This window comes from Symphalangus syndactylus, chromosome 19, assembly GCF_028878055.3.
Source record: "Symphalangus syndactylus isolate Jambi chromosome 19, NHGRI_mSymSyn1-v2.1_pri, whole genome shotgun sequence".
Taxonomy (NCBI): Eukaryota; Metazoa; Chordata; class Mammalia; order Primates; family Hylobatidae; genus Symphalangus; species Symphalangus syndactylus.
Genome location: NC_072434.2, coordinates 64427334 through 64451408, shown reverse-complemented (window position 1 = coordinate 64451408; position 24075 = coordinate 64427334).

Here is a 24075-nt window from a genome sequence, read left to right as displayed (position 1 = left end):
CCACCTTTCATTGGCCAAAACTCAAAACTCAGTGATTGGCACAAGAGTAAGTTACAGTCTGTTTACACATCTAGTTGTGTTATAAATATGTACAGAGAAACCTTTTGGCCAAACTTGTATAGGGTAGCTTGATATGTAGGGAGGTAGCTTTAGGTGAACTTAGCTTAACAATTATTATGCTGAGACATTGTAAGTTTAATAATTTCCATCCAAAGTCACCAAGAATTACTGACAGAATGTTGTTCATTAGTCAATGACTCTGTTTTGCTCACAGAAAGAGCATAAAAAATTTATATCCCTGACCTCCCAGGAGGGCAGTGCTTCCTTTGATATGATTATCTCTGTGCTATCTGAAGAAGTGTGTTCATTCCTAAGGGACACCAAAAACAAGGACTTGGTGGGGACCAGAACATGACACAGGAGCAAACAATTGGGATCTATGCATCCTGCCTCTTTTTAGTGCCTTTGAGTGGTGACTCCAAGCAATTCATACCCACAGTTTAATACCAGAAGGAAGGTAAAGCTTAGGAAACCAATATTTGGTGACGAATATCTGCCTGCCAATAATGATTCTAGGTGTTTTGGTTGTAAGCAGTTAAGGTTCAGAGAAACTAAGTAATATAACTATGATGATATGGCCAGAAACAGATAGGATGAAGAATTAACCAAGTCATCTACTCATGCATATAGAAATGAAGGTTGTATGAAGAGGAATTACTTTCTACTTCCTTCTCATTGCTAGAAGCCTGAGTGACCAGGAGATAGAAGGGTTACTGTCTCAGCGCAATCTCCTTTATTGGTGCTCTATCTTAAGTGCGAGTATGAAAAGCTAATGAGGGCCTCCTTTATTAGCGCAGAAGCCCAACTTCTTGGGGTGATTATGTCCTATTGAAAGGGCCCAGAAAGACTGCCAGAGCATTGGAAATTATTGCTTTCTAAACTCCATACAGTCATGGCATTCCTTTTCAAAAGCACGTGTCTGAGAGGCTGTTCATGTTCTCAAAAGTGTGATACCAGCTTAGACTCGAGACTTTTCACAGTCTGGCCCCAAACCAACAGCTAAATCTTATCCCCAGCCTTCTATCTCCCAATGTTGCCTGGTGGTGCTTGATGCAGTTAGCACTTTCATGCTTCCTTACGGATCAAAAGGCTTAATCTGTGAGCCCAAGGTCTTCTGCAAAGAGGAGACTGAATATCTCTACCTTCCTCCCTCCAATTTTATAGAATCATTCTGTTTCTGGGTTTTGGGAATGCAGAATTGAGAACTAGGGAGAGAAGCAAGTGCGTGTGTGGAAGAAAGGGGGATAAAGAGAAAGGTCTGAGTCACCTGAATCATGGGCCATGAGAAAAGAAACCAGAGGTGAAGAGGGTCAATATTCACAGGCTTGCAGTGAGAGGGCACGGAGAAAGCAGAAGAGGGAGAGCAGGGTGAAATAAATGGAGAGGTGGGGAGATCAGTCTTCTCAGATTGGAGAATCAGTTTCTTCAAGTTGTAGGGAGCTAGAAAACTGGACACCCCGGGGTATTTTTTACAAGAGTTGCTGTGTACAATGTGCTTAGATCTTCATTAATGTTTTTGAAGAGCTGCAGATCAAAAAGGCAATTCTTGCTTCTATCATGCCCCTCTGAGTGTGGCTCATCCCAGGACAGAGCCACAGAGTCACAGCTGGCCATTGCTTATGCTTCAACTCTACCTTAAACACTCTTCTTTTTTGTCCTAGGTAATAAGTTGCATCCCTTTCAAGGACAAACTCAAAGGTGATTTCCTTGGAGAAGTTTGCACAGCATTATCCTACCTCAGTCCAAAGCAATAGACTTCCCTAATCACTCCAGAAGCACTTTTAAAATGACCTCATTTCTAGTTCGTATCACAGTCTGGCACATTGTGTATGAGGATACATTTATCCTTGTCATATATCTCAGCTTGGTCATGTTTGTACCCCTAGCATCTAGCAAGGTCCCTTACATGGTATATATGACCAGGACATATTGCACAGAGTAGAATAAATTCAGATGCAGTCTGGTCCTAATCAATCCAAATATCCAAGTTTGTACTGTATACTGGCCTTGATTCATTATCATTCACTTACAAGGCTTAAAATATTTTACACAACTGGCCAGGTGCGGTGGCTCACACCCATAATCCCAACACTTTGGGACGCTAAGGCAGGTGGATTACAAGGTCAGGAGTTTGAGACCAGCCTCGCCAATATGGTGAAACCCTGTCTCTACTAAAAATACAAAAAATTAGCAGGTCGTGGTGATGCATGCCTGTAATCCCAGCTACTTGGGAGGCTGAGGCAAGAGAATTGCTTGAACCTGGGAGGTGGAGGTTGCAGTGAGCCAAGATTGTGCCACTGCACTCCAGCCTGGGTGACAGAGTGAGACTCTGTCTCAAAAAACACAAACAAAAAATATTTTACACAACTAGAATAAAGGGTGTTAGTAAAATTCTACTTTCTTCCTTCATTTTATACACAAGATGACAGATGCTGATGTGACAATTTATAAGTCTGAAGTAGTCTTTTTTATTGTCTCTGGTCTGTTTCATACATGTCTGAGCCTGTTATGTGGGAAAGCTATATAAAGGAAACAAAAAATATTTAAAAGATATCATCCCATTTTATTTGGTTTCATTATTAAGAAGATTTGTATGCCCACCCCTGTTCAAAGTTAAATGAGCCTGCTCAAATCCTTTGGGCACTTAACTGGAATATAAATAAAGAAAGAAGGAACACGCTCTCTGTTCTTGCTGGAAAAAATATTTGTGCAGTGCCAGGTTTGTGATAGTAAAATCAAGTGATTCATCAGCTCATTATAGTTACTGCTACCCAAACTCTGCTTTTAGTTTAATGGTGTAGATAGTTCAGAATTGTTACAGTTTGAATTGTACATAGTAAAATCAAGTGATTTATCAGATCACTATAGTTACTGCTACCCAAACTCTGCTTTTACTTCAATGGTGTAGATAGTTCAGAATTGTTACAGTTTGAATTATACACACGATTGCTTCAATTCTATGCTTTATTTTGGATGACAGAAAACCTTGTCTCTGACACCACAGCAGACACTGTTTGTGGCTTAGTCAATGGCCTTATCTCCATTTTTCTCTGGCTGACAGAGCCCTCCCTCGCTGTGTCTTTGCTTGGGAATCTACATTTCTTCTGGGAGATTATGAAAGTAGTGACTACCTCCAGTTCCAAGAGTCAATTCAAACTGCACATGCCAGAAATTATCGGCTTCAGCATAGGTCATGGATGTTATTCTGGCCAAGGAGATACAGGAAACTGTCTTATGGGGGCTACCTAGGAAAGATTTCCCTTAGTCCTAAGTTAAAAATAAAAACGATGAAAAGAAGAAACTACCTGTCTCTACACATTGTAGTGCCTGTTTGTAGTTGTGGTTTTTGGAACTATCAAAGAATAAAGCTGACATGCTGAAAATGAGAGTACAGAAAGGTGAGAAGGACCTAGATCCTTGGTATTGTCTTTGAGCCCCTCAATTATGCATTCCTGAAGTCACTCTACCTTAGTACTAAAATGCTACCTGAAATAAAGAATACCTTCCTTGTCAAAGACAAATGAGACAGATTTTTATTTTTTTTGTTATTTGCTACTAAAGGTACAATAACTCATCTAGAGAAAGAAGAATATAAAGGAGTAGCAATACATAGTTCTTACCTCAGCTTGTACTTTAATTGGAGAGAGCAAATCCACATAGGAAATGACCAAAAAAAAATTGTAAAGCCATAGATCAAGTCGAGGTTCTTAACCATTTTTGTCCAGCAGAATGAGGTACAAGTCTGGGGAAGTGGATGGCGCCCTTTGCAGACAAATATTTTTAATGAACAAAAGTAAAATACACAGGTTCACAAAGAGAACTGGTTATATTTTAAACATTTCCTCAGGTTAGGAACTCTAGAAACTCCATAATTAAATACAACACTAAGCATTCTTTTTCATGGCATTAGCCTCTCAGAGTCAACATGGCTTATGTACTGAAGCCCAATGCCAGCTTGTTCTCTGGCTAAAAAGTGAAAAGTTCAGTTAGATAAATTATCTTATATTTTAATCCTTTTCCCAATTGCCTAGAGAATACTCGATGATGGCCTTGAAGAGTGTGTTTATGTAACATTGAATGAGTGTTGGCAGTGAGATGCACTTTTTTTTCTAAATGGAAAAAGGGGTTAATTTTATGCTCATTGAGGCTCAACCAAATCTGACTTATTTTAAATGTGAAAATAAAATATAAAAATGGTTTTTGGAGTTATTTCTAAACAGAACTACCATCAGAATCATCTGAATCATCAGTATCATTTATTTCAGAAAAATCGGATTCATCAAACTAATTTTTGGCTAATAACTCTTTGAGAACAATGTTAACATCACGAGTAGGAATGCCATGTTTTCTAGGATTTGACATTTTCAATTTAAGAATTACTATTAAATATATTTTGTAAATGGAAATACGACTACTAAAATCAGAGTGCTGTAAATAGAATGATGCCTTTTGTTTACTTGTTTCCAAAGTTGATATACAAGACTAATGCGAAAATAATAATAAAAGCGAGATATTTCGTGGCAAAGTTATCTCGGGGTAAACGCTGCTGCTGCAGGCACCACAGGCAAGTAGTCCTGTTAAACACTGTTAATAATAAAGTTTAACTTAAAAATAACCTGAATTTAATCAAGTTATTTTCCTATGTGGGCTCTACCAAAGTTGTGACCAAGTGATAAAAAATCATTTTTTTTTTTCGTTTTTCTGGAAGTAAAGACATTCACAAACAAAAGAAGGGATATGATATTGCACACTACTCTTCACTTCAACTGAAGCAGTGGTGGAGCAGTGGACTAGAGTGTATAATTGGTCCTAAGTATGTGTTACCCTTTTCCCTCATTCATGAGGCCCATCCATACAGTTTTCCTCCCCGTGCTCTCTCTGTGGTAAGAATATGCTTCCTGCTCCAGCAACATCAGGCTTGGCCATGTGACTTGATTTGGTCCCAATGTGAGCAGAAATGATGTGTACGTTTCCAGAGCTAAAGCTATAGAACAAGTATGGTGGTTCCACCATCATTCTATTCTTTCTGACATGAAAATGGCATGTACCAATTAGAGGTCACCTCTTTAGCCTGGATCCCAGACAATGAAGACAGATGGAACAGAAACTGGTCTATAGTAATAAGTCACACGAGCAAGGAATACACTTTTGTATGTAAACCACTTAGAATTCGGAGGGTTTTTTAATTAGTGAAACATAACCTAGTGAAAAATAATAAATGTAAGTTGATATTTATGGGCAAATATTCTTATTTCTTCACAATTATCCTTGTTTCTGTAACCAAGTGATCTTTGTCACATTGCTAGCTCCTTTTAATGTTAGACTTATTTCTCTTAAAATTCAGTGTATATTGGATATTTAAACATTCATTATCATTTGCAATTATTTTTGTAAGATATTTTGTTTCTTCTTGGGGCAGGTTAGTGAGTTTTGCAGTCGTGATCATTGTCAGATAAGATATGAGTGAATGGGAAATTATTTACATCATTAGGTAGCTCACTCTCACTATAGCCACATGATGTAGACTCAGCCTGAAGCCAAAATGTCTGGATGAGGCCTTTTCAGTTGTAGAATTAGCTAACCAGAACTGAGATAAGGTCCAATACACAAAATCAAACATCTGGATTAAAATTTAAAAAGTAGTCAATCATCTTGATATTTTTTATTGTCAACACACTCAACCTTCAGATATTGAATAGATGGTCTTAGTCATGTTGGCTGAAAGTTTATGGCTTCACTAGATCACAGCTGAGGCTCCCAGAGAAGCCATCAAGACAAAGCTAACAGTTTTCTAAGAGTAGGGAGAGGTTTTTATGTCAAAATTTCAGTGCTGTCCTGGGAGGTGTTGGACCTGATTCCCATATATCATGGTCACATCTGCGCTTCTGACTTACATGATCGTCTTTCCTTTATGACTAAACATAAAAGGAATTTTGGTTTTGTGGAATACTGTCAAGAAAAGTGAAGAGGGGGTCTGGTCTGGCACCATTCCCAGGTCTAAACTTTGTGGAGGTATCCAGGGAAGAGCTTTTATTAATTGACATTGACAGTCAAATGAAATGGGCCAACTCCTGGTGATCCAAGGCTATTCATGCAAGTCCCACAAAACTCAGGTTCTCCTTTTCCTTTTGTTTGAAGCCTTCCTTTGGGTTGTTTTGGTTTTTACTAACATTTCTACCAGAAAAACAGAAAGCTTATTGCCAACTTTGTTAAGTGGCTCAGAAAATAAATTAGCATGGAGGATGCTAAACCATTGAGGTGTGAAGATTAGAAATTAATCCACATATGAAAGTGTACAAATCATTAAGCATTGGCTGAAAATCACTTAAATGGAGATCCAGTCGACCTCCTTTCACCTTGTCTAACTGAGGATCACTTACTGATCCTTTAAAAAAAAAGATTCTAGAATCACCTCCTTGTGAATCCTTTCCAATCCCTCTTGGTCAGTTGATTTATCCCTCTTCTGGACTATCTTAGCACTTTGTACATACCTTCATCATACCTTTGCTGCAGCACTATTGTATTGTGCTGCTGTGCTTTCAAATACAGGATACATCAATAGTATGACAAAATAATAAAAAAATCTGATGTAACTATCAGATTTTCCACAAAACACAAGGAAAAGAATCCAAATAGGTCGTTTAAATACTTATGAATAAAGAAACACACAGTTTAACTGAATTTTTAATCTTCTGATCTGTCAGGTGATTGTATCATAGTGGTTTCATAAAGACTTAGCTCAAATAGGCAAGTAACTTGACTTTTGATGGAGTGTATAAAAATGATATCCTGATTATCTAGAAGTTTAAAATTAAAGACTCACTATATTTTATGTAATTCCAATACAAATTCATTTATGAATAAATCCAAATAGAGACTGTTTGATTCTTCTGCATAAGTGATATATTTCTTTATTTTATTTAAGTCTCAGATTATCTGTTTATTTCCCCCAAAAATATTTATTGAATCTCTCCTCTGTGCCTGCCACACTATGGAGTTTGCATCCTATTAATGGAAAACAAACTAAAAAATAATCACAAAGTCAAGATCGGACAGTGATGAAGTCTCTGAAGAGACTACAAACAAGATGCGAAAAAGAGTGGGGAGTTGTGGCTACCTTAGAGTGATTAATCAGGGAAGGCATATTCTGGACTGATACAAAGGAGCCAGCTATGGAAACTCAAGATCAGAGGCTAGAACACAAAGGTCAAAATGCAGGAAACAGAGTGTATGAGAGAAATGGAAAATAGGCAGATTGTGGGAGTTAAGATGATTTTGACTACAAGTAACAGAACACTCCACTCACTCGACATATTTAAATACACACATGTACATATACACACTAAGGAGCATAGATTATCATACTTAAGAAAGTAGAGCTAGACTTGGGTTATTGAGTTGTTCAATGACATTACGAAGAATTGGAGTCCTTTCAATATTTCATGCACCATATTCAGGCTATCATCTTTGTCTTTTGGCTAGATCCCCTCAGGGTCCCAAGATAAATTAATAGTTTTAGCTGGTCATCACATGCAGAACAGAGATTATCTCTGCTTCTTTCTTTCTTTTTTAAGTGGGAGAACTTTTCAAGAAGCCTTCAGCAGACTTCCTCTGTGGCTCACTGGATAGAATCATACCACATTTCAAGGCCTAAGAAAATTACTTTCCAGGAGTCTGGAATTACCATGATGAGTTTGCTTCAGTCAGAATTTTCCCCACTAAACTGTGTATATCCAGATATTACCTTCACTGAGTACTGAGTATCAGAAGAAAGTTAGAGTTTTGCTAGTAAAGAAGAAAAGGCAGCCTTGGGCCTGGGTTGCCAACCATCAAAGTCTGCCTCAGCAGGTCAATGTGGGTAGAATTATGTGAATGAGAGAATGAGTGGTTCAAAATGACTTTGAAGAGGTAGACAGGGATCAGTTTATTTAGAGCCTTCTAGGTTCTGGGAAGAAGAATAAGTTTTACTTACTTTAAGTAAAATGGAAAGCCACTGAACAAAAATAACATGATCAGGTTTACAGTTTTACAAGTTCCTCTGCAGATCAGCACTGTTTAATATAAATATGATGGAAGCGACATAGATAATTTTCTGTTTTTAATAGCTATGTCAAAAACAGGTAAAAGAAAAGGGTGAAAGTATTTTAATATGTTGTATTTAACCCATATCCCCAAATGTTATCATTTTAACATTTAATCAATATAAAAAATCTATAAAATATTTTACTTACTGTATTTGGTATTAACTCTTCAAAATCTAGTGTTTACTAGGCATATTTCCAGTGCTCAATAGTGGCTAGTTTGTTAGACAGTGCAAGAGTAGATAATTGATTATGAAGAGGAAAGACCGTAAGCAGGGAATAGACATTCCTAGCAACAGTTTCAGTGACCGGGAAGATTAACTTATTTAAATACTTCCCTTCACAATAGTGCTGGATAAATTTTATTTTTAAACCTTTTTGTCCACGTTTTTAATTCTTACATAGGTGGGCTTGTTTGGTTTGTGTAGCCTTTGATTTTTAAAAACTGTGAAGATTTTTAAAAACAGTGGTATTGTATAGGCACAATCGGAGTTCTACAATGAAGTGTGTTAAAAGGAAAAACATATATAGCAATAAAAAGTTCCTTTGTTTTTTTTTTTTTTTTTTTTTTGCATTCATCCATCTATCCCCTTCCTGCCTGACCTCATGCCTGAGCAATCACAATAGCCTCTTGAATAAATTTTCCTGAGTCCAGTGTTTGTTTCCTTCCTCTAACCTCTCCTGAGCATGACTGGTTGATCTCCATAAAATAACTTTGGTGTTACTCCTCTTACTAAAATAGAACAAAACTCACTATTTGTACAATAAAACTTAACTTTTTCACCAGGACTGCAAACGTCTTACACTATATCACTTTTCAACCATGGCTTTCATTGTTCCCTGTACTCCGCCTTCATTTGGTCCAAATCTAACTACTTGCCATTTCCTGCAGGTACGTTGAGATTTGCCATGTCCGTACCCCATTCTGGGGTTCCTGCTTCCACTTGTCCTCCTGTGGCAAGTTTACTTTATCCTTCAAGGCTCTGCTTAAAGATTATTTTCCTTTATTACTAACATAAGAAATACTATCTGCACCTTGGAAATCGTTGAGTTCTTCATTTACACAACTTTCGCAGTTTTAAAATGCTTAACCTATTCCAGAAACTCTGATAAGTTCTTTCCATGGGTTATCTCACTTTAAACTCTCAGCTGAAGGAGAGGAGTACTCTATTATTCCTATCTGACAAAGGAGCAAGCTGGTCTTCAAGAGGTTATTTGTCTAAGATCACACAATTAGTAAATGGCAGAAATCATAGCAAGCCTAATTGCCTTTATGTCCAAAATGTCTACATCATTTTCATCCATACCACACAGTCAATGGGCTTGGAGTAGAGGTCTACACACCATTTCCTTGCTGGGTTACCTTGGACAAGTTGTTTCACATCTTTGGGTGTCAGAATAAGAAGATTTAAGTAAAAGTTCTTGGAGTCCTCTTCCTACTATAACATTCTATTAATCTATCAAAACACAGAGGAGAGAGAACTTTCAAGAGGATTAACATTTAATTTTGGTATCCCCCAGTATGTTACTGGTTTGAGAAAACTGGCCCAAACAGGGGGACAAAGCCATGCATGCTGATCTTTCCAAATGCAAGAGAGATTAAATGTTTTAGAAGGGTATGATCTTACTTCTCAGAAATATGAAAATTGACACAGAAAGACAGCATTTGCCAAAACAGAATGTTTTTAAAATCAGAAGTTCTCTCCAAGCTCAATCCCTCTAAGATTCAAGTACTTTTTCCCCTCACTTTTGTCATGAATAACGTGAATAATAATTTTCTCTTAATAACACCTTTATTCTGGAGGTCATCGTGTGTTACTATTGGAAAAGCAACTTTTCCTGCTTCTAAGAAATAAGGCCTCACTGAAAAAGCTCCTTGGACTTCTTGGACATCGGATCAACCTTTCTTGTGCACATATTTTAAAAATATGTGGCTAAGCGGAGTGTGAAGGAGCCCAAAGCCTGGATTTAGAGCCTGAGAAAAAAAGTGTAAGGTAAAGCACATTCCTGCATTCTCTGAGCTCTCCACACTGAGAAATAGCTTGGGTTGTGCAGCAAACTGAAACACAGATGCACACACTCCCTAGCAAATATAGCTGTTCTGATAGGTGGTTTGAAAGAAAGATCTACCTTAACATTTATACCCAATTAGGCTCTTGCAGTGAAAGGAAACACATCTGACAGATAAACTATACTACGAGGGACCTAGAACAGGTCTGAAAGATTCAACTAGTCCATTCCCCACCTTTGCTCAAATCTTTGCAGTCCTTGGGTAAAAGAACATAGGGCATGGGTAGCCCACCAGCTTGTTCTCTAAGAGAGAGATTGGAGGCTAATGGCTGTTAACCTGTGCAAAACAGACTTTTTGCTGGTCTCCCACTGTAGTAGGAATCAGATAATACACTCTCGTGTGCACATGCAAATACACATTTTGCACACATCTCAAGACAAGATGTTATGAGAGAAACATGTCTTTTTTGAGTATTTTGTTGTGTGTGAAGAAAGAAAAATTTGGATTTTAGTGTTAAAGAGTCTTCATAACTAGAACATTTCCCTTCTTTTTTATCATAAATTCTCATTTTGTATTTTAATAATTTTTGCTTTGTTTCTATTGACGAGGCAGAAAGAACATGGTAAGAAGCAGCTCATCTCCAGTAGAGAAGTGCACCCAGATACTGGTAGTGGTGTGTTCCTTTTCCACAAGAGTTCTCTCCTCTCACCATCAGGGAGCATGCTCTTGAAACTGGCTCATTATGCCTTCATGGGAAGATAAGAGGTCCAGGGGTCTGGTTTTATTAGAAGTGGTATGAACTGAGCAGCAAGTGTCCTTTTACATCTCCCTTTCCTACTCTGACATATGTACCCGTGAGCACACATGTGCATATGTGCAAACACACATATGCACAGACACACAAAAATCCTTTTCATTCTGGTCCTTTCATTTACTCTACAAATGTAACTGAGTTTACTCTCTGCCAGGGACTTTTCTCCAAGTTGGAATATGAGGAAGAATAAAAATAATTGTGGTCTTTTCTCTCATAGGAACTTACACTTTCATATGGGAGGCAGATTTTTGTCAAATGACTACTCCAATGTCTATGAGTACGAATTTCAGTAAAGATTTTGAAGGCAAGCCTGAGAGTGCTATCAATCTGAAGAGAACTATGGCAACCTCCAAGAAGAGATGGTCTCATCAATAAATTCTGGGCAAATAAAGAGGGATAACTAAAATTTATCACGAATAAGTTCTCTCGATGCAAGGCATCCAGTTCCATGCGAAAAGCATACCAAACTTGGAAGGACTTTAGATAAGCTTTCAAGATTCTAAACTTCAACCTGGTGTGGTTTGCAGTTTCTCTCTTGCTAGGTACACCTCTTGCTGGCTACAGTCCATTCTCCACAATGCTCTCTTGGATTTTCTTACATGTGGAGAGACAGGCTGATAATCCTGACTGAATTTCCCAAAGTTACTGATTTGTGCTGTTTCAGGATACATGAAAGTTCTGATTGAGACTTACAAGATCTTGGGCAAACTAGGATGGCTATTAGAGGGAGGAAATTTTGATGCAGCCGCCTGTGTAGATACCCACATACTTCCCTTTCTATGCATTATATAACCGGATGTCATGCCCCATTCCAGTCTTCTGGACTTTTCATAACCAGTCTTTTTATGTGTTGTGTGTAAAGTTTGAAATAAAGCTGCCTTTGACTACCATGCCATAGAAATGATGGTTTTGATTCCAGGTGTGTCAGGTAATAGAAAATTTCGGACTTGCATTTTTTCTTTACAATCAGTTTATATCCCTTCAGTGACATTTTCATTACCTTTGTGTGTCTGTTTGTAGATTTTTTTCTCTGCATAAGTAGACGGATGTTATTTGCTATGCACTCCATGTTTATTTTAAGAAATTGGATCATTAAATCCACATCTCATGTTTTAGCAAATGACCTTCAAGTATAAAATGAGGTGAGGGCTGTTATTTTTAAGAAGAAAGGAAAGCTTTGTGAAAGACCATGGTGAGTGAATTTTGCTGTATCTGCTTCTGTTTTCTCCATTGTTCACAAGAAAACCGCTTGTCTGATCTCCAAAGTAATGGTTGTTTTATGCTCTAAAAGAGCTCAAGCCCCCAAATAATGAGGCTGATGTAACACTGGGAATAGTCAAAGGGGATAAATCCCTGATGTAAGAAAACACAGTTTGCTTTGTATGTTCTTTAAGAGTTGAGCACTGCAGTGATCCTGGAGGTATTTGCTGCACTGCTGAGGTAAGCACAATGCTTTAAAATGGTCTGTGACACCCACAGCAAGATTAGTAATTAGCCAGAAATGTAAATGGTAGGTCAGCAAATCTCTTTATCATATTAAGAGTGAGTTTAATTGTCAGGAGTTTGTTTGCTTTTTTCACACTCTTAAGTATGATGTACGATTTCTACAGCTGGAAAAAACACCTTATTTCCTTACTTATATAGAGTTTGTAGTGTTGTCTGAGCTTTGGATTTTGTTTTCTAGTAAACTTTTATGTCTCTATAAATTGTCTTAATCAATAAAATCCTCATCTTGCAACTACTGGGAAGGCCTAGTGGTACTGCTACTGAATCTTGTGGACATGTTCAGTAAGTGATAACCTCTGTGTCAACTGGGGCCTGAAATAGCCAGATGACCACACACACACACACGCACGCACGCACTACAATTACATATAATACACAATAATACTTGATATGATTTGGCTCTGTGTCCCCACCAAAATCTCATTTCAGCTGTAATCCCTATGTGTTGAGGAAGGGACCTGGTGGGACGTCATTGGATCATAGGGAGGTTTCCCCCATGCTGTTCTCCTGATAGTGAATGAGTTCTTACGAGATCTGACGAGTTTATAAGGGGCGCTTCCCCCTTTGCTCTCACTCTTTCACCTGCCGCCATGTAAGATGTGCCTGCTTCCCCTTCTGCCATGATTATAAGTTTCCTGAGGCCTCCCCAGCCAGGTGGAATTGTGAGCCAATTAAACCTCTTTTCTTTACAAATTACCCAGTCTCAGGCAGTTTTTTATAGTGGTGTGAAAATGAACTGATACAATGATTGTTATTTCACTTGAATAGTATACATGCATAGTCATTTCAGAATTAACTAGTATTCCCATAGAAAACAATGTTATCGACTAGAGTACAGTACTTGTGCAGTTTCTTTGGACTTCAGTTTCACAGAGTTCCCTCATTTCCAAAGTTACTTAGTCAGCACCTTTCCCTTCTGCCCCTTTAGTGAGGTTACTTCATATTTTGTAATATAGTTAGATGATTTTGTAGCATTCTAGATGCAATCCTGAAATCTCTGAACCTTTTAAATGATTTTTTTTAGAATTTCCAAACACTAAAGTCCACTCTTGTGTCATGAAGTTTCATGAGTTTTGTCAACAGCATCATGTCATGTATCCACCATTAAAGTATGACACAGAATACTTCCACCACCGCAAAGTGTCCCCTGTGTGGACCCTGGCAAACACTGACCTGCTTACTGCTTCTACAGTTTTGTGTTTATCAGAATGCCATATAAAAGGAACATATAATATGCAGCCTTTGCAGACTAGCTTCTTTCATTTGGCATTATGCATTTAAGATCTACCCATGTCTTTGCTTGGTTTGATAGCTAACTTCTTTTATTGCTGAATAGTATTCCATTGTATGCATGTACCAAAATTTGCTTATTTATTCACATCTTTGTTGCTTCCAGTTTTGGGCAGTTATAAACAAATCTATTATGAACATTTGCATTCAGATCTTGTGTAGGCACAAGTTTTCTAATTAGTTGGGTAAATACCTACCAATATGATTGCTAGATTATACGGCAAGACCATGTTCAGTTTTGTAAGACATCACCAAACTGCCTCTCAAAATGGTGCCATGGGTCCACTCGGTGAGAGTAAAATCTCCACTTTCATTCCCATCAACAATGAATGAGAATTTCTTTTGCTTCACATCTTTGACAGCAATTGATAATTAGCCATTCTAGTAGTGAGTATGGTATCTCATTTTGTTTTAATTTCCTTAATGATGTCTGATGTGAAGCATATGTTCATATGCTATTTGTCATCCATATATTTCTTTTGTTTTTTTAGATTATGTTGCTTGTTTTCTTATTGTTGAGTTCATGTCTTTTTAGTATTATTTATGGTGAAATGGGAAGCATACATAAAATGTTGCTGCCACATATTGAAGTACAACGTTTGTCTTAAGGAAAAGAACTTGTGGAATTGAGTTGCAAGCTGAAATAACTGCTTTTTTTTTTCCTGAGAACACCAGATTTACTTGGGAAAAAAAATACACTGATGAAAAAATTGGCACATTTGGCTATTATTTTCTCAAAAATTAACAAAGAGAACCTATAACTTCAAGAAATCAACTGAAATTTTTTTCCCAATAATAACATTTGGACATTCAAGTGAAAATTCAAGTGACATTCAAGTGAAAATTAAAATTTTGGAAAACTTTATGTGCCACAGTTGGCTTGAAAACTCACTTCTTAAAGACTTTTGCTGATGACATCGACAGTGATATTAACAAGTATAATTATAATATAATGTGTCCACATTCGGAATTGCTGCTTAATTCAATGAACCAAAATGTTCCAAATGACAAATATATGTTCTTGCAAAATCATGTATGAGTAGAAGGTTTATTAAAACACAAAATAGATTAGTGGGTTTTAATGTAATTAGTTTTTTAAAAGTTCGTGAATATGGCTTCAGAGTTCACATTGCAAGTAATATTTGAAACAACTACTACTTTTCAAATTCTGGCATAGTGTCAAAGAAAACTATCTACAATTATCTTTAAATGTTACCAAGACTACAATTCTTTGTGAGGCTGGATTTTCTTCACATATACTTCCCCTGAAGCAATGTAGAGCAACAGACTGAATGCATCTATTAAAAATATTTTAATGGTAATAGGCAATGGATTGATTTTTAAATTGATAAATATTTGTAAAAATTCTGTTTTCCCTTTGTGTGTGTGTGTGTGTGTGTGTGTGTGTGTGTTGTTGTTGTTGTTGTTGCTGAGACGGCATCTCACTCTCTTGTCCAGGCTGGACTGCAATGGTGTGATCTCAACTCACTGCAACCTCCACCTCCTGGGTTCAAGCAATTCTCCTGCCTCAGCCTCCCAAGAAGCTGAGACTACAGGTGCACATCACCATGCCCAGCTAATTTTTGTATTTTTAGTAGAGACGGAGTTTCACCTTGTTGGCCAGGGTGGTTTCGATCTCTTGACCTCATGATCCACCCACCTCGGCCTCCCAAAGTGCTGGGATTACAGGCGTGAACCACCATGCCCGGTCCCTGATTTCCCTTTTTTAAACCATTCTATCATTTTATTTATTTATTTAAATTTTCTTTTAGAGAAAACCTGCTTACATGGACCTTTTATTGCTGGATTTTCATCTAACAATTTTATTTTGTTTTTATTTATTAAATTCTCAGTTTTGACTTCATATGGGGTAAATATGACAGATATAATGCACATAAACAAAAATCTGTTAGAGTTGTCAAGAATTTTTAATAGTATAAAAAAGGCTTGAGATGAAACATTTTGATAACATTATTCTAAGCTCTACTTCAGCATTGTTCCATATATTTATTTTCATTCAATTCAAAATATTTTCTAATTTTCTTTCTGATTTTTCATCCTATTTATTTAGAAGTATGTAGTTTAGCTTCCAAATATCTAAGGTTTTTTTCAGGTATCTTTCTGGTTTTGATTTCTAATTTAATACCATTGTGGTCGAAAACATACTCTGGTTTCAATTCTTTTAAATTTATTGAGACATATTTTATGGCCTTCCATATGGTCTATCTTGGTGAATTTTCCATGTACTCTTGTAAGAGGTATATTTGCAATTTCATGTATAAATTTCTATAAAAGTCTTCTTGATTGATTCTTTTGTTATTATTTAATGTTTTTCTGTATCTCTGGTAATATTCCTTACTTTGATGTCTACTTCTCCTAAAATAATAAAGCTAGTTAGCTAGGTCTTGATTTGTTTTTTTTGTTTTTTGTTTTGATACAGAATGACAATCTTTGCCTTTTAACAGAGTATGTAATGCATTTATATTTAAATAATTATTGCTAAGATTTTGTTTACTTACTTTATCTCTTCTGTTCAGTGTTCCCTTTTTATTTTATTTTTCTCTCTTTTGGGATTGCTTGCTTGTTTTCGGTTTCCCTTTTATCTCCTTTATTTGCTTATCAGTGAATATATCTTTGTATGTTGTTTATTTTGTTTTGTTTTGTTTATAGTGGTTATTGTAGGCTGTGCTGTCCAATGCAGTAGCCACTAGCCATATCAGTTCCTTAATTCAATTCCTTAGTTACACTGGCCATATTTCAAGTACTTGTTAGCCTAGTGTGGCTAAGGACTACTGTGGTGGTTATGTAGAGAACACGTCCATCATTGCAGAAAGATTTATGAGCTAGCTCTGCTCTATGGCTCACAATATGCGTCTTTAGATTTAACACAGTCTACATTCAGATAATATTACATCTTCAATTAAGAACCTTTAGAGAATATTCATCTATTTTTCCACTCCCGTCCTTTGTGTTCTTGTCATACATTTTATTTCTGCTTATGTTTAAGTCCCCATAATACAATATTATTTTGACTTTAAATAGTCAAATATATTTTTTAAAATTAATAAGAAAAAAGTATTTTATATTTAATCTACGTACTTATTCTATATGGTACTCTTCAATTTTTTTATAAATTTGCGTTTTATCTATAATTGGTTTCCTTAGCCTGAAAACTATCCTTTAACAATTCTTTTAGTTTATATCTATTAATTACAAATAACATTGGCTTTAATTTGTTTAAAAAAATATGAGGCATTCTTATCTTTGTTATCCAGTACGTAATGTGTTGTTTTCCTATAGCTACTTTTTACATTTCTTTCTTTGTTATTTGCTTTTTGCCATTTGATTACAGTGTGCCTTGGTGTTGTTTGCTTTGGTTATATATTGCTTTAGGTTAATTGATCTTCTTTGATCTGTGATTTACTGCTTTAATCAAATTTGAATTTTTGACCAGGCATGGTGGCTCACGCCTATAATCCCAGCACTTTGGGAGGCTGAGGTGGGCAGATTACTTGAGGTCAGGAGTTCGAGACCAGCCTGGCCAACATGGTGAAGCTCGTCTCTACTAAAAATACAAAAATTAGCCGAGCTTGGTGGCGAGTGCCTGTAATCCCAGCCACTCAGGAGACTCAGGCAGAAGAATCAGTTGAACCTGGGAGGTGGAGGTTGCAGTGAGCTAAGATTGTGCCACTGCACTCTAGCCTGGGCGACAGAGCAAGACTGCATCTCAATTAAAAAAAAGTGGAATTTTTGCCATTTTTTCTTTAAGTATCTTTCCCTCCACTTCTTTGTTTGTGAGACTGTATGATAGACTTGATATTATCCATTGGTTCACTGATGTTCTATTCATCTCTTCTCTCCTTCTTCTCTGTACTTCAGTTTGGACTGTTTTTACTTCCATGTTTACAAGTTCCTTGATCTTAACTTCTTCAGTGTCTAATCTGTTATTATGTACACACAGTGATTGTTCTAAATTTCAAATATCTATTTCAGTTCAAGAGATTTTTTTTTATAATTTCCATGTCTTTTTATTATATTCATGTTTTCATTTAGCCCTTAAACATTTATAATACGGATTTTCAAGTTTTTGTTTGTTAATTTCAATTTCTCTGTCATATTTTGATGTATTTCTGTTGGGTAAAGTTTCCCCTGTTTATGGGTCATATTTTCCTGTTTCTTCGCATCTCGAAATGTTTGATCAGATGCTAGACATAATGATTTCTGTGTTGTCCAGTGTGTGAATTCTGTTTTCTTTCTTTAAAGAGGATTGAATTTTATTTGAGTAGGCAGTTAAGTTACATGGGCTATTAGCTGCTTTATCCTTTCATGCGTATTTTAAAGCTTCACTCAGGTGTGTCTAACATAGCTTTCCTTTAGAGCTAGTTTAGTTTACTCCTGAGGTCCTGTCCTCCTATCAAACGCCTTTGATGTTCTAGAAAGTGCCTACATTCCAGTTGGTGAGAGCATAAACCTTTTCCAGCACTGTGCCACTTTTAGAAATGGCTGAGCTCCGCAACAGTTTATCTGTCTGCAATAGTTGTCCATTCCCAGGACTCATGGTTTCTCACTCTGTCTATGGCATGTAAACCTGGCATTCAAGTAAACACTGAAGGAACCATTATGTAGATATCTAGAGCTCTGTCTTTGCATAGTTACCTCCTATCTGGTACTGTGCTTCACAAATTCCCATTTTCAGCCTCTCTGAGCACCAATCTGTCTTCTTAGCTCAATGAGACCAACAAGATCTGCTTTGATTGCTCCTTCCTGTGCCAGGATCTAGTAAATGCCTCCAGGCAAAAATCTGAGGTGATAGAAAGGCTTACATCCTCGGTTTCACTTCTCCTAAACATTACATTCTTGTGCTGATAGCTTTTCAATGTCTTAAAATTGTTGTCTCACAATTTAGTCCAGTTTTGTAGCTGCTTGCAGCAGGAGGGCTAGTAGGTACCAGTTATACATGACAGTTGGAATCAGAAGTCAACATTTAGTTTTGACACTATAGAAAATAAGAAATAATTGAATGTTTTTGAGCAAAAGGATGGCATGGTAAATATTTTATTTGAGAAGAACCAGTACTGAGAAAGACAGATTGTATGGTAGATGAACTAGGACCAGAAAAACCATCCAGGGAGTAGTAAGCCAAACATTGGATGAACAGAGCCTAAGCTGGGCTAGTGATGATGCAATGAACATGCAGCTACTGTGAGGGGAAACTTTGTCTCTAGGCTTATTGTTCAGCAGAAATTGAGTTGGGGAAGGTATGCCTGTTAAATCGTTCCTGGAAGGACACTTGACGAAAGGAAAAGTACTAATAAATGGTAACCTTTACTGAATGCCTACTATATTCTTAATGTTTTCATATTTCATTTTATTTATTCCTCAATATAATCCTGCGGATATTTTATTTATTTATTTATTTATTTTTTTGAGATGGAGTCTCCTCTGTCTCCCAGGCTGGAGTGCAGTGGTGCGAACTTGGCTCACTGCAAGCTCCACCTCCCGGGTTCACGCCATTCTCCTGCCTCAGCCTTCCTAGTAGCTGGGACTACAGGGCCCTGCCACTGCACCAGGCTAATTTTTTGTATTTTTAGTAGAGACGGGGTTTCACCGTGGTCTCGATCTCCTGACCTCGTGATCTGCCCGCCTCGGCCTCCCAAAGTGCTGGGATTACAGGCATGAGCCACCGCGCCCGGCCCCTTGTGGATGTTATTATCCCCAATTTATAGGTGAAGAGACTGAGGCTCAAAGAGGTGAAGTCATTGAGCTAAGTAAAATCAGTTGGAAATGATAGAGTCAGCCTTCAATTTCAGATCTGGTTGTCTGCAGACCTTAAGCTCTTTCCTTAATCATGCTTCCTCTATAGAGTGGAGCAGATGTAGCTCTTAGAAGCCACAGTTATACCAATGGAAAAATATTAGCAACATTAAAAACAGAATTTACAAAAATCTAACATGCTCTACCCCAGTAGAGCTAGAATTAGAAGTTACAAAGCCCTGAAATCTCTGACAAATCCCCACCAAAGTGGAATTTGGAGGTGACTTTTTGCCATCTATATGACAGACTGGCAGTTTATAAATATTTTAGCTTAATTCCAACTACCAGATAATTTCCCATTGCCAATGGCACATTCCTAGGTGAAGTGTCTAAGGTTTATTCATTCAATGCCCTAATTAATTGTTTGTATTTGTTTACTAAGAGTCTTAGTGCATCAAAAACATCTTCTGTTTTGCTTTAAAACCCTGTGAATAACTTTGGGAATAAAAGAGAAAATGTAGGCATGATTTGCTACTTTCCCAGATTCAGCAACAACTTCTTGATGTGTTTTTATTTCCCTTACAAGAACATTCGCCATCAATGAAATGGACAGGCTGGGGATGAAGTGACCATATGGGCATTCTCTGTGAAGTATTTGGTTATTATCAGACATAAGCCAGTGGCATTCATGACATAGACCCTGCTGTTTTAACACTAGACAACTAATTGGATGATCCTCATGAGAGTGGGTTAGTAACATTAAGTATAGAGAGACTTCTCTTTGACGATGTGCCCTCCATAATTCCTTTCTCTCTCTGCTCTATTATTCCCTTTCCTGTTTTCTATACCACTTGTACTCCTAGGCCAGAATAAATATTCTCATCCCAACAATGAGCTGCCAGTAAGTTATTTTAACAGCAAGATATCTGCAAATGCAAAGGTCCTGTGAGAAAGTGTATATGTGTGTAAGTCTGTCTGAGAATCACTATGTGTTGTCTAATCTAATAATTGCCCAATATGTTCTGTCTGAAACTGTTAATCTATTTGGCAAATACTAGATAACAATGCAAATAAGTGGGAATGATGTTACAGAAGCTGCACTACAAATACAGTAGAAAGATCTTCAGAGCTTTAGGTAGTCACAGCAGAGGTTGAACAAGGCTCCTGGTCTTTTTGTGTTCTATCTATGGCTTGTTGTAATATTTCAGAGCAAGACGAACAAATACTTCTGAAAATGGCCCCTGACCCACTGGGCTCCTCACCCTCTTGCAGAAGCCCTGCCAGGAATTGGTTTCAGCAGCAAATGCCAGAAGATGGATCAAGCTCATCCCTTTCACCCCACTTAGCTGAGCTACAGATGTTATTCATATTCATCACAGTGTCCAGCTCTTTGACAAAAGTACAGAGTTCCTTGGCTCAATAAAAATCATATGTCATCGAGTTTCCTGGGTTAAGTGCATGCTACTTAGAAAAGCATTTTCCTTTGTCTATTTGTTTGATGAGATGTTTGGAGACCTCCAACATCTGCATATCGGTTGCAGCCTCCACTGTTGCCAAATGCCCTCTTGCCTCTACTTCATTCTCCAAGGTGATCACTTGCTCTGCTCAGCTCCACACTTTGCTATCTTTTTGGCAATGCTCAATGTTTCCCTGAACCCAGTGAAATGTAGATATTCTCTACCCAAAGTGCAGAATGCTGGGAGCAGAAGGAGGAGGCAGTGTAGCTTCACACAGTTTTATTATTTCCTGCCCTTGGTCTCAGTTCCAAAAGCTGAAGATTATTTCCAAATGTGCCCTGCAGCCAATCCCATCATTACACGGATATTAGGTCCTACAACCCAGCATTGTGGCTTAGGCATCACTGTGCCTCATGAGACTGTGTGTGGGTTAAGTTTTGACATTGAAAAAAAAAATAACAATCTTGTAGAACTGATTGAAAACATATACAGTGTGGCAGGGCATGCATGTGGATCTCAGGCTGTGGCTTCATCGATCTGAACAGAAAACATGAGCATCTGATGCTACAAAAAAATCACTTAAAAAATAGACACCTTTTAAAATTCTTCACTCTATCCATCTCTACCCACACAAATTAGTTTGAAGGTACATTAGAGTTTACAAGTTAAAATTCTGCTTTGTAAAACTATTTGTTTTTAATATGCAATGGAACCTCGCTCTAATCTCAGCAGTTTGCAGTGAAATCAAAGGCATCATTGAATAATGTAATGGCTTACATTACTCCAAGAAAATCCAATTGCTAGGTAAAAAGAGTGGAGGTAAAGACATTTCTAAGATCATGTTACTATCTTTCCTTGTTATTTCAGAGATTAAAGCAAGATAAACATACACAGTGAGAGGTTTGAGTGAAAGTGATGGGCAAAGTAAGATCAAGCCTGGAAGTTTTTCTTAGTCTAAATTTAAAAGGTGCTACTCTAAGTTTATCCGATGTACCATTTTGTTTCATGACTCTGTCCTGTTGCCAGAGTGATTCCCATTCTCTCCACTTTGTTTTCATGCTGCCCTCTTGATCACCACACACATGAACACACAAGCACATACACACACACACATATGCATGAGTACACATACATACACGCATGCATAGGTACACATGCCCACACAGGCATATGAACACATGCACACACACTCTTTTCTTTTTTACTTGATGTTATCATCCCTGAGGAACTTTCCCTATCAGAGGATGGGCTTAGATGCCCTTATTTTATGCTTCAAATTATGTTTCATTAACAGTCTGCTCACATCCCTCTCATAGCATTTACCTCATCATACTGCCTACACCTCTTTCCTCTCCATATATCAAAAGTTTTGTGAAGCCAGGAATCACATTTCACTATGATATCAACTTCTAGGTTAGCTCCTAACACAGAGTAGTTTCTCAGTTCATGCTGAACTGAATGAACTATATGTCTATAACCATCCTAAAAAGGATTTCTCTGGGAATACTTTCAAGAGCACTAAAATAAAGAGGGTCAAGACGTGGGGACTATCTAGGTCAATTATTTGTATGTAGTCAGTCCAGTGGTTATGAGCCAGGCTCTGAAATCAGCAGACCTGTTTTCACCTTTTCACAGTGTTGAGCAAGTTACGTAACCTCTCTAAAGCCCAATTTTCTCTTTTATGAAAAAGAAATGATGTCCCCTACTACATGAATTGTTGTAAGTCTAAAATGAAATAATCATGTGAACTACAGTAGCAGTCAATGATATAATAGCTGAGACGGTGATAGTAGAGATTGCCTTTATATTAGAGATGATGTTTTACTCCATCACCAAGATACGTAAATTCTACAGAGTGGAGATTTTTGTCTTTTTTTCATCCTTTGCCATTAGAGACAGTTCCTAGGAAGTTTCTGATATATAGCAGGCACTCAATCAATTATTTGTTGAATAAATATGTAAATATGAGGTTTTCTCCCAGGAATGGAAAGAGATTATACAGCTTCATGCACACTCTCTGGCTCTTCTGTACATTTGCTAGACAGCTGGCTGCATAGTTACCATAGACTGTACAGTAATCAAACCTGATGATTGAACTACCTAAAATCTTAGCTTATTGACCGAATTAGTCAAGTATATCAGTACTCAAGAAGAATGAAACGAATTTAGGAGATAAAAAAAAGAAGACTGAAGACATATTCTTTCTTGAAAATCTATCAGACCTGGAAGGAAAACCATGTGTGGAAATGACCCGGAGGAAGCTGAGGAATACACAGAATGACCTGCAGAGGCCCCTTTCAGCACTAATGATCCATGAAGGAGATTTACAGACCAACATGAATTGACCCCAACCAAGCCTTGGCTTGCTACTTTTCTCCCAAGTTGGCCATTGTTCTCACTTTACTCACTACAGCAGCTCCTTCCAACCCTGCCCTGCCCTCAGTCTCTGCTGCTGGAAATGACCACTGGCCCATGGCCCAGAGGGCGTGGCTGGCACCGTGGAAGTGGGGTTTGCCTGACTTCTACATAAAGGCTGCAGCTGGGCAATACACACAACCTGAGCAGAGCTGCGTTTGTTTTATGGACAAGGCTCCCATGTGAAATTTGACTTTCCTTCTTTGCTGACTTGGCCAGGTTAGCAGTGCTCACCGCTGGATCACAGGAAGCACATATTTGCTACAAAGTCTCTTTGGAGACCCACATGGCCCTCAGATGAGCAATAATCCAGATTTTTTATTTTATTTTTTTTTCTTTTCCATGGGAATAAGAGCGTTTCTCTGCCAAGGAACATATTTTAGGCTTTTCTTTTGGCTGCTCCTGTAGGGGAGCTCAAGGGCCTGGTGAATTTTTTTTTTTTTTCTTCTGTGCATCAAGGAGAATCTGGAGCCTTTTGTGAAAAAGAAGGGAAAATATGCTTCATGCACCCAATTGACCTGTCTCATCCAGTGAAAGAAGTTTTTCTGACAAAGTTGAATTCATTATTTCTTGACAGGGATGGCAGGACATGTGAGAAGAAAGTAATGGGTTATTTGAATCATTCTAGCCACACCTCTTAATAAAAAAATAAATTATGTTGTGCAAATATTTTGTAGATCACAGCAT